The sequence below is a fragment of the Puma concolor genome, chromosome D3 (assembly GCF_028749965.1).
Source record: "Puma concolor isolate L17-30 chromosome D3, mPumCon1.1.hap2, whole genome shotgun sequence".
Classification (NCBI taxonomy): domain Eukaryota; kingdom Metazoa; phylum Chordata; class Mammalia; order Carnivora; family Felidae; genus Puma; species Puma concolor.
Genome location: NC_141678.1, coordinates 11127290 through 11138012, shown reverse-complemented (window position 1 = coordinate 11138012; position 10723 = coordinate 11127290). Strand labels below are relative to the sequence as shown.

The 10723-nt window shown below is 52.2% G+C and overlaps 1 long non-coding RNA gene across 1 annotated transcript; it reads left to right on the top strand.

Moving 5' to 3' along the window:
* Positions 1 to 61: 61 nt before the first annotated feature.
* LOC147575300 (uncharacterized) lies at positions 62 to 10037 on the top strand. Its single transcript, XR_015242695.1, has 3 exons — positions 62 to 178; positions 4662 to 4873; positions 6686 to 10037. It is a non-coding gene; the product is annotated as an uncharacterized LOC147575300 (long non-coding RNA).
* The last annotated feature ends 686 nt before the right edge of the window (positions 10038 to 10723 follow it).

Sequence of the window (10723 nt, the reverse complement as noted above, 5' to 3'; positions counted from 1 at the left end):
ATAGCTAACATTCTGAGAGCACTCCGGGACTAAGCGCTTCCGCTTTCCTCCGTTAAGCCTCCCAGTCCAGACAAAGGGGCGCTACTTTCCTTTCCATGTGACCGACGACGACGGGGAAACCGAGGTTCTGAGAGGCGGAGGCGCTCCATCCAGCAAAGGCCTGGTTTGGAGAGTTCAGGTCTGGCTGCCCAGCGCCCCCACCCTGCGCCTGGGACGGGTCTCGGGTCTCCCCCGGTGGGGAGATGAGGCGGGGTGGGGGAGGGGAGGCCACTGGCGAAGCTCCTCGAAGGTGCCGCGCGAGGTTAGAACAGCCGGTGGGCGGGGCGCGGGGGCGCGGGGGCGCGGGGGGGGGGGGGGCGCGGGGGCGCGGGGGGGGGGGGTGCGGGGACCACCAGGGCGCGCGGGCGGGCGGCGTCCTAATTTATGGCACCGGGGGAGGGGATCCGGGAAGCGGCTTTGCGCGCGCCTCTCGGAGGCGGGTTGAGCTGCAGGTGAGGACAATGTAATTAAGAAATTAAAAGGTAATTTCCACAGACGCTGCCGCTCGCCAGGCCCGGCGACCGCCTAATTGATGGCGCGGCCGGCCGAGCCCACGCGACCGCGGTTCCTGAGCGCCCCGCGCCGCGTCCTCCCCACGTGGGGGTGGCTTCCCGGGGCCGCGGGGACTTCCGGGGAGCCCGGTGCCCAGCGAGGGGCCCGGGCCCGTGACACTGGGACCCTCTCGCCTCCGCTTTCCCCTGCCCTCCGACGTCTCTCCCTCCCCCTCCTTCCCCCACCAAAGGTAAGATAGGCTATTCCAAGCTGTCTCTTCATTCCCCCCCCACCTCCGTGTCGTCTCTATCCCACTTCCAATTTCTCTATAAATTTCCCTCTTTCTCTCCCCCTCTCTAGTTTGCTCACCAAGTCTCTTTTCATCTCTCTTCTCTCCCCACCCCCCACCCCCAGGTTTCTGTCTCTCCGTCTCTCCCACTTTCTTCAGTCCCAAAATTCTTACCGCTGGGCCCAGAAGAAAGAGTGCGTGGGTGACCTTTACACCCCAGAAGAGATTGCATTTAAGTTACTGCCACCCCCACCGTCTCCACCTCTCATCCCCGCGGGGCCTCGGCGTGTGGGTTGGTCTTTAGAATATCCCAGCCTGAGTCCCGGAAGCCCACAGCGATGGCTGGGTTAGACCCACTTGGATCATCTTGCCGAGTCTGAACCCAGGAATATTGAGTGGGTGGGTGGATAGGTGGGTGGATGAGTGACTTAGTGCCAAGGTTGTCAGTTGAATGTTTGGATGGATGGGTGATTGGTTGCACAAACAGATGGGTGGATAGTACAGGGGTGATTGGTAATTGGACGGATGTGTAGACGAATGGATAAATGGGTAGGTGAATGGATAGGAACGCATCGACAGAGAAGCGTATGGATGGACGGGCAGACAAAAGATGAATAGGCAGATTATGAATGGGTGGATAGTAGGTACGGAGATGAATGGGTGACGGTATGTGTGGGTGGGCGGTTGGGTGGGTAGATGGATGGGTGGGCCGGTGGGTGAAAAGGTGAGTGGATAGACGAGTGGATGTATAGTAATGGTGAATAGGAAGATGGATAGTGGGGTGGATGGATGGGTGACCAGATAAATGGGGGAGCCAGGAACGTAAGTGTGTCCCTAGTGGTAACATTTATTTGATGATAAAGTCAAAACATAAGCACTTATAAACAAAGCAGGAACCTGCCATCCCCAGAGATACCTTCCAGCCTTGGGGTCTCGAGGTATTCACCAAGTGTTTCCCCATACAGGGGCGCCAAGGCTGGGCTCATCCCAGTTGAGTTACCACTTTTTCCCATTTCTTCCCTCTCTTCATTCTCCAGATGGGCACACGCCTCACTGGGTCAAGGAAAAGGTGAAGTAACAGGGGTGAAGTCACGTTGTCAACTGGAACATCCCCCACCCGGGCACGGATATCAATACATGGGATCTGTCACCAGGCCAACCCCATCGCTCGTGGACCAGCCAGACTGCAAGGTCCAGCAGCCACACTCTTTTCTTAAGCCTCGATCTGTCTTCCAGAAGGCCCCTCCTTCCCTCTCCACTTACCCAAATACCTGTTCGTCACGGTCCGATTCTCTCTCACACACCTGCACCTCCAGAAAGCCTCCCCAGTTGTGCCTCCCTCCGTCATAAGGGGCCTCGAGTGACATGCTAAGAAACGTTGACTTTAATCAGTCACGTAAGTTGGAGCTGTGGCAAGGTGTTTAATCCTCCACCTGCCTCCTGGTAACATGTCCAATCTAGGATTCTAGTGACCTGTTTCTCGGTGGTTCCTTCTCTCTTCCAATGCCATCATGGACTCCCCGAGATGGAGAAATGCCTTTCGTTCATCTCAGGTTTTCAGTCCCTAGTGGAGAAGCTGGCACAGAGTAGGTTCTCAGTTGGCCATATCCTGAGTTGGCCAAAGGAGGAGGTTGATAAAACGTAACCACAATGGCAATATAGGTTTGCCTGCTGATTTTTCTGCAGTGTCTTCCCCCATTTCTCAGGGGAGGAAACCAAGACTAATAGAGATTGCCCAACTCTCCCCCCCCCAGAAACGAAGCTGCCTCCCCCCACCCCATTCTGAGTCAAGCTGTGAGGAATGTGACCACCCGTGAATACAGAACCAAAAGGGTCCTTTGTCCTGGGAGATGTGGAGAGGTGAGTGGGGGAGGGACCCAGTGGGGGATTAGGGAAGAGCCTGCAGGGAATTCCTTTCTGGCTGGGGCTCAGTAGGGGCTGGAGAGGGATATTTCACCTGCTAGGAGTCTGTCCAGAGCTGCCTCCCACCTGCTGGGAGTACCCAAAGCCGGGGAAGCAGGGAGGCCCCGCCATTCCTAGGCCTGGACACCTGAGCAAAAGGGAGATGGAGAGAGGTGGAAGAAAGAGAGAGAGGGAGGAAGACTGAGACACCTATCTGTAGAAGAATATAGACATTTATATGCACACAATCACAAATACGTATACACTGGTCCACATTCACATGCACACACATGTGTCTGATGAGGACTTGTACACAAACACAAATGTGTATGCACTCATCCATCCATTTCCATTCCCACGCACAGAACCACGCACAACATATGCGTACACAATCACACACCAAAGATGCGTGCACATCCACTCACACACACACACACAGAGCACACACCGTCATCAGATGATCACGCAGACACCTAAGTGCACGTAGACCGCACACAAGCTCCCATGCACCCTCGCACACATGCCTAGACCCAGGCGCACACACACGTAGTCCCTGATAGTCACACATACACACGCGCACATCCTCACATGCACATATAAATGCTCAGCCTTGGGGCTCCCGGGTGGCTCAGTTGGTTAAGCATCCGACTTCAGCTTGGGTCATGATCTCGTGGTTTGTGGGTTCGAGCTGTGCTGACAGCTCCGAGCCTGGACCCTGCTTCGGATCTGTGTCTCCCTCTGTGCCCCTAACTCACTCACGCTCTGTCTCTCTCAAAAAATAAATAAACATTTAGATAGATAGATAGATAGATAGATAGATAGATAGATGATAAATAAATGCTCAGCCTTGCTTGCCTCTAACCCCCTCCCCCACTGCTGGCTGCCTTCTGTCCAAAATTTAGAAAAATTCCTCCTTAGCAGTTTTTTGAGCCCATTCACATGCGTGTGGTGTCCATGCACCTGCTAGGACTCCACTGAAGATTCAGTGCTCTCTCCAAAGAGCTAGAGCTGGTGGGGGAGGGGGATTGTGTGTGCTAGAGAGACCTCCTTCCCAGACCTTGCCAAGTGTTTTTCCAGCTGGCATCTCCTTGGGGCTCTGCTGTGGCCCTGAGTGGTAAATACAGGAGGTAGGACCTCAGCTTGCAGATCAGGAAATTTAGACCCCAAACAAGCAGCGTGCCCATGTCATAAAGCTAGTGAGTGTGAGAGCCCAGATCTGAGATGAGTTTGTCCTTAAAGGCAGGCAGGACGCACTGTTTCTTTGGGTCCCCACAGGGGACTTTTTTATTATGAAATATTTAGGACTTAGTAAAAAAAAAATCCCCATCCCACCCTGAAATATCACTGTCCTAAAATTAGTGTTCATTGCTCATTATTTCATGCATGTAACATAATCATGGAGCATCTAACACTGTGGAGACCCCTCTCCCCCAAAATCTTGTTCTCATGGAAAACCCAATCTGGTGGAATGCGTTTATTTCCTTATGCTTTTGCTAAAAATGTATAGATCCCTAAACAGCCTATAGTTTATTTAATGTACCCTTGAGCCTTCTAGACATGGCATTATCCGCTGCAGGGTCTCTCAGCTTTGGCTCTCCTGGCATTTGGGGCCAGATCGTTCTTTGAGTGAGGATGGCTGTCCTGTAAATGGGAGGATGTTGAATTGCTTCCCTGGCTTCTGCCCGCTAAATACGAATAGCGCCCCCCCCCCCAAGTGGTGACAACCAAAAAAGTCCCCAGACATTGTGCAATGTGCCCGTGTGGGGTGGAGAGGCAAAATTGCCCCCCCCCCCATGGGGAACCACTGACCACTGCACATGTCCTTCTGGAACTTGCCCTTCTTACGTAGGCCAAGTTTGTGTGACCCTCTAGGTCTGTGCGGAGCCCTCATTCATTCAGATTTGCAGGGTCTTTAGAGGGTGTCCTGTTTGTCTTACAGAGTTGCTATGAGCGATCCCTGCCCCTGCTTCCTGGAGCACAGGTGTGAGTTCCTCGAGGGGCACACCCATCCATCTGCCAGATCCTACTGAATCGAGTTCCAACTCCTCAAGAAAGCGATGCCAGGAGTCAGGCTGTTTAAGCTGCAATCCCACTGGTGCACTTTGGGACCCAGGACCAGCCACCCTTCTCCGGGCCCTACTCTCCTCCTTGGTAAGGTAGTTAACGGATGATCAGCGGAATGTATGGGGCGCTCTACATTGTCTCGTGGAATGCGCCCAGCAGCCTCATGAAGAAGGGACTGCTGTCACCCCCTTTTTAAAAGTAGGGAAACTGAGGCACGGGGGTGTTAAGTAACTTGCCCAAGATCATGTAGCTAATACATAGCAGAGCTGGGATTTGACTCCAGAGTTTACTGGCTCCAGAGCCCGTGTGTGTCTCCATTCGTTAATTCAATGAGTCACTTATTCAACAGATACTTTTGTTGTGCACCTGCTGTGTGTCAAGCCCCCACCTTGGCAATGATCAAGGCAGGCAAGGTCTCAGCTCTTGTGAAATCTACCACATAATGGCAGGGAAAGGGAGGAGGAGGAGGCGAAAATTATTGTGCTTATTTTTTTGTCAACTTGTTTACAGAGTTTAGCAATAAATGCTGTGGAGGAAGAAAGGGTAATAGAAGGCTACTTTGGTCAGGGAGGTGCTCTTTGAGAGGGTGATATTTGACCTGGGAACTCGTGGAAGAGAAAACAGACAAGGAAAGATTTAAAACTAATAGTGTTCTATGAGGAGGGAACAGCAGGAACCCAGGCGCCAAGTCAGGAGACATTCTAGAATGTTCTGGGAACAGAGTGAACAGGGGAAAGAGTGCTCGGAGAGGAGATCGGAGAGAGGCTGGGAGCCCTCCGTGTGTGTCGACCCCACCGACCCGGTTTTCGCCTCCTTACCGACCCCCAGTGTCCACTCCAGGGAGGAGGTGGGCCTGAGGAGAAAATGATAGTGCAAACCTGATTCACCCACGGGGGCCGTGTGCCAGGGCCAGTGAAGTTTGCTCCCTCGGGCCACCTTGCCAGGTGTAATGACCAGAGGAAGAGCAAGAGGAAGAGCAGGCATCCCTAGTTCTGGAATTCCCACGGACCCAAAGTCACTGACCCAGAAAGATTTCTCTCTCGGACATCCTCGGCAGAGCCAAAGCTAGCCCAGGGGGTGCCAGGGGTGGGGGCAGAGGTCATAATCCTCTATCTGTTTTGGGACCCGAAGGGCAATTTGCCCGTCTCCCTGCCTCTGACACCCCCATGCCTCCAAGAACTATCCCATATCGACAGGGCTCCTCCTTCCGTTCCAGGGGAGCAGGCGGATGGTGTGGTGGAGGCTAGGACTTCCTAAGTAGGCAGGTCTCACTCCCCCGCTTGGTAGCTGTGTGTCCTTGGGCCAAGGCCTCAGCCTCTCTGAGCCTCCATTTCTTCATCAAGCAAATGGCAGGACCGTTGAGAAATAACACATACGCGGGCGTCTTGCCACCGGTGTTAATTCCCACTTTCCTTGGGGACCAATTTTTCAAGTGCGGGAAGCACGCCTTGCCACCTCTGACGGGGGGCAGTCTGTGCTTGTTGAGGGCTTGCGAAGATCCGCCTGGCCTTGATTGGATGCCATGATGAAGGCTCTCCTCACCTTCCTTCTCCGGGGCACAGCCTCCCAAGACCTCTCCCTCGTCTTGCAGGGCCCTCCACTGCCCCCTCCATACCTTTGAATCACAGCTCCCTGACCCGGGTCGGGGCTGAGGGAGGGGGAGTGTGAAGGTGACGTCATGGCTGTCTTGGTGGGTGTGCTGGGGGCGGGGCTGTCATCCGGCTGCCCGGTCCGCGTCTCTCCTTTCCTCCTTCCTAGGGATGGAGTGAAGGGCTTTCACACTTGTCTGGGCTGACTCCGAGTGTGTGATCACTCTCCCTGGGTGTCAGCGCGGCTGGGAGATTTGTGATACCGCCTGGTTCCTAATTACCTCCCTCTCTGCACTCTCTCCCCTCCCAGCTCCCCTCAGACCCGCTGCCAGCACCTCCATCATCTCTACCTGCCAGCCTGCCTGCCTTCATCCGCAGAGGAGAGACACGGCTGGAGGCTGAGAGAGGCGGCTTCGCGGGGCCCGGCTGCAAGAGGCCGCGTTACCTGTGTACCCAGGTGTGGACACGCAGCCACGCGCAAGGTACACAGCAGCGTGGAGCGGAAACCCTCACACACCTACGAAAAGACCCAGCTGCCCAGTAGGGTTTATGCCAGGGATGCAAACCCGTTTCAGACAAAGTAGCCATGGGATTCACGCCGTTAACCGATTGATGGAACGTGGCGTGGGTGTCTCCGTAAATGCTGAAACGGTGTACGAAACATGCCCTCACCCAGGCTCCAGAAAAGAGAAAGGAGCTAGATAGAAGGTGCAAAGCCAGGGCAGGGAGCATGAGGGAAGCGGGGACTGAGGCAGGAGAGGACGAGGCGCGGTGAGTTGTCACGCGGCTCGCTGTTTCTTGGAAAAGCACAGCAAGTGATTGGCCAGCGGGGCTGCTCAGCCCTCAGGGAGCCTCCAGATGGACATGCCTCCGGGCAGTCTATCAGAGGAGGAAAGATGGGATCCATCAGCCCAGCTCCCTCCTCAGCTTCCGTTTCCCATTGGCCAAAGTTCCCCTCCCGGATTCGTTCTCCTGCATTTCGAGTTGCCTCGTGAAAGCCATTGGCAGCTTCTTGGGAACCCATGCCCTATCGTGTGGTCCTTGTCCTAAGTCCAGAAATGGCCAGAGAAGCCAGAGACTCTGGGCTCGTAGCTGATCGGTGTTGGGCAGCAGAATCGCACGGGCCCACATGGAGTCTCTTGGCTGCCGTGGTGGCTGGAGCAGAGCAAACAGCTGAAGTCTGGGAAGCAGCGGAGTCCAAGAGAATCTGAAGGCGTCACATACGATTAAGCGTCACATCTAAAAGCATCACATACGATTGATCTCAACTTCCATTTCTGATTAAAAAAAAAAAAAAAAACTCATCAAGCCACATCCTTATCGATGAAATATTAAAAAGACCCCCCTTTCAATTCGGGACCGAGATAAAGTTATCCAGGGTCATCACCGCTACCCAACCTTAGACCTCAGGTGTAGCCAACGTAATAAGACAAGAAAAAAAATTAAAGTTTAATGTCGGGGGAGGAAGAGACAAGTTTGTCATTATGTATGTACGTAATATGACTGTCTCCCTTAAAAATGCAAAAGAAGCAGCCAACGAACTAATTAACAAGACACATTATGTGCAAATCATGATGGCTTCTTCTCCCCTCCCCTTTTACATCCGATGTTCCAAGAAAACTCACCTGTTCTGTTCCTTGCACCTGCGCTCTGTGGTTTCCCGACTCTGGACCTTTACCTCACCTTGATCTTCTTGCATTTTCTGCAGAGACAAATCCCACCTAGTTCCCAATGCCCAGTGCAAGTGCCACTGTGTTTCTATAAAACCCCTCTTGTTCCCCCAACCACAACTGGGCCCTCTCTCCATCCTCTAAAGGTCACACAACTTGTATAATCCACTCGTTCACTGTAGTTCTCCAAAGGTAACTACCCCCCTCCTATCTTTTATTCTAGTTATTTGCACACATATCCTGTCTACTGTGCGAGTACCATGAGGTCAGAGACTGGAGGGAAAGACTACAGTTTAGTGACAAAACGCACCTTGGAACTTGACAGACCCATCTTCAAAGCCCAGCGCCACTATTTCTAAGCTGTGTGCCCTTAGGCGAGCTCTTGACTTCTCTGAGCTCTTCTTTCCTATAGAATTTGGGACTATATTAGTGTTGCTTTGAAGTTGGTACTGAACAGGTTGACATTATATGCGTATGCACCCCTACTCTTAGCAAACTACCCAGCACATGACAGAGGATACCAGCATTATTACTCAGCATTATTACTTATCTCCTTGTCCCTAACACCTAGGACAGCGCCCGAAATATAACCGGAGTTCCAAAGTTGCTTGATGAATGACTTCCATTTAAAACCATTCAGCAAATATTTCTTGAGAGCTTCCGTGTACAGAGTGATGTCCCAGGTACTAGGGACGCAAGCATGAGCAAGACTCAAACCCAGTCTCCTCCAGCTCAAGGGTGTCAGAGGAATTTAAAGAAAGACAAGAAGCCCAAATGTAGAGAAAGTCAGACCCGAGCCCACTGAAGTCACCCTCACAATCCCCCGGGGTTGTCCTTGTAGAGAGGTCAGCATAAGGCATGGAATCTTAGGCCATCGGGTCCTTAGAGAGGCGAGGTCAAGAGTCGACAGCCCTGAGTTCGGATCCTGGCTCCTGCCTTCATCATTTGGGTGAACTCAGGGACATTGTCTCCTCTCATTAAGTTTTGGTTCTTCTTCTGTAGGATGGGGGTAATAGCAGCACTTACCATGCAGGGTTGCTCTGGGGTAAGTTGAGGTCACCAAATGAAAAGAATATGGCACATTACCCGGTGTCTACTGAGCTAACATCCACCCCACCCTCAACTCCTGCTGATGGGGAATGGGAGGCATCACGAGTCCCACCAGGCTGTAACCAGGTCAGACCTCCTGGCTCCAAGGCTGTGTTCATCTTGGGACTTCCCGGCTCCCGGCCAGCTCTGACATCTTGAGAGCCTACAGAAAGTTCAGGAAGGTGAGCCAAGTGGTTTCCGCAGGCCCTCGCCAGCTAATACTGAGCCAGCGCAAGCCTGGATCACAGGTGCCATGGGTTAGATCAAGGCAGCCCTTTGTCATTTCTGCTCTGCTCTAAGAACCTCTGCGTTTCCTTCCTTCCAGGCAAAGCGTCAGGTACCTTGAGTCCCCTTGCTTGGCTGACATTCCCCACCTAGACTTCACCAGTCCTAGCTCCCTTGAAAATAAGGGACATCAGAGCACATGGGGTTTTCCTTCTCTTACCCCAAAGCACCTCCCCAAAACGGATATTCTTACTGAGGAATATCTCTCTGTACTGGCATGGGCAGATACATTAAGTGAAGATAAATTAAGTGAAAAATTGGAAAATGCCACAACGCTGCTCGGTCCAACCCTACTTTTTAAAAATAGACACCTGAAAAAGAAAACGCTGCAGAAATATTAACCCACAGATTCCCACTGGTTATGTCTGAGGGTGGCATTAGAGTGATGTTCTAGATTACATGTTCCCGTAACGTTTTCATTTGCATTGCATTGCTAATCAGGAATAATAGATTGTTTGAAAAGGGAAAGGGGTTCTTGAGACCTTGGCCAGCATGAGAGGTCAGGAGGGCTGCCAGGGAAAAGTTCTAGAGCATTCCATTCTAGAGTCAGAAAGACCACCTGCCCCAGGCTGGGAAAATGCCAGCCTTCGGTGCAGGACTGAGTTGAGCAGAAAAGAAAATCGATCATCTCTTTCCTTAAAAATATATGTCTGTTTCCTGGGGCACCTGGGTGGTTCGGTCGATTAAGCGTCTGACTTCGGCTCGGGTCTGATCTCACTCGTTCGTGAGTTCGAGGCCCACATCAGGCTCTGTGCTGAGGGCTTGGAGCCTGGAGCCTGCTTCAGATTCTGTGTCTCCCTCTCTCTCTGACCCTCACCCGCTCACACTCTGTGTGTGTGTGTGTGTGTGTGTGTGTCTTTCTCAAAAATAAATAAACATTAAAAATTTTTTAGTATGTGTCTATTTCCCAATTTTCTAACAAGATGCTGTGTCTAGAAACACACGTGAGGACAGGGGCTATCTCTTCTCTCCAAAAGGGGAGCCAGGTGGCCGGGGACGATGGGGACAGGGGTAGGAGTTCCACTTCATACCTTTTTGGGGTACCTTTTGAATTCTAAGCCGTGTGAATGTATTACCTACTCAAAAAATAAATAAAATTTAAATGTGAAAATACAGCACTTTCCCAATAGCGCTATTAAATCAGCGAATGATAGGTTAAATGCATACGCAGACGCCTGGACAAACACAGCCATTTGAAAACAATGAGTTGATGTAAAGATGCTCGTTAAGAAACATGTGGAAAACACCGAAAAGGAGGCAAAAATATATGTTTTACCCAGAGGCCCACCACTGAAAGACAGCCA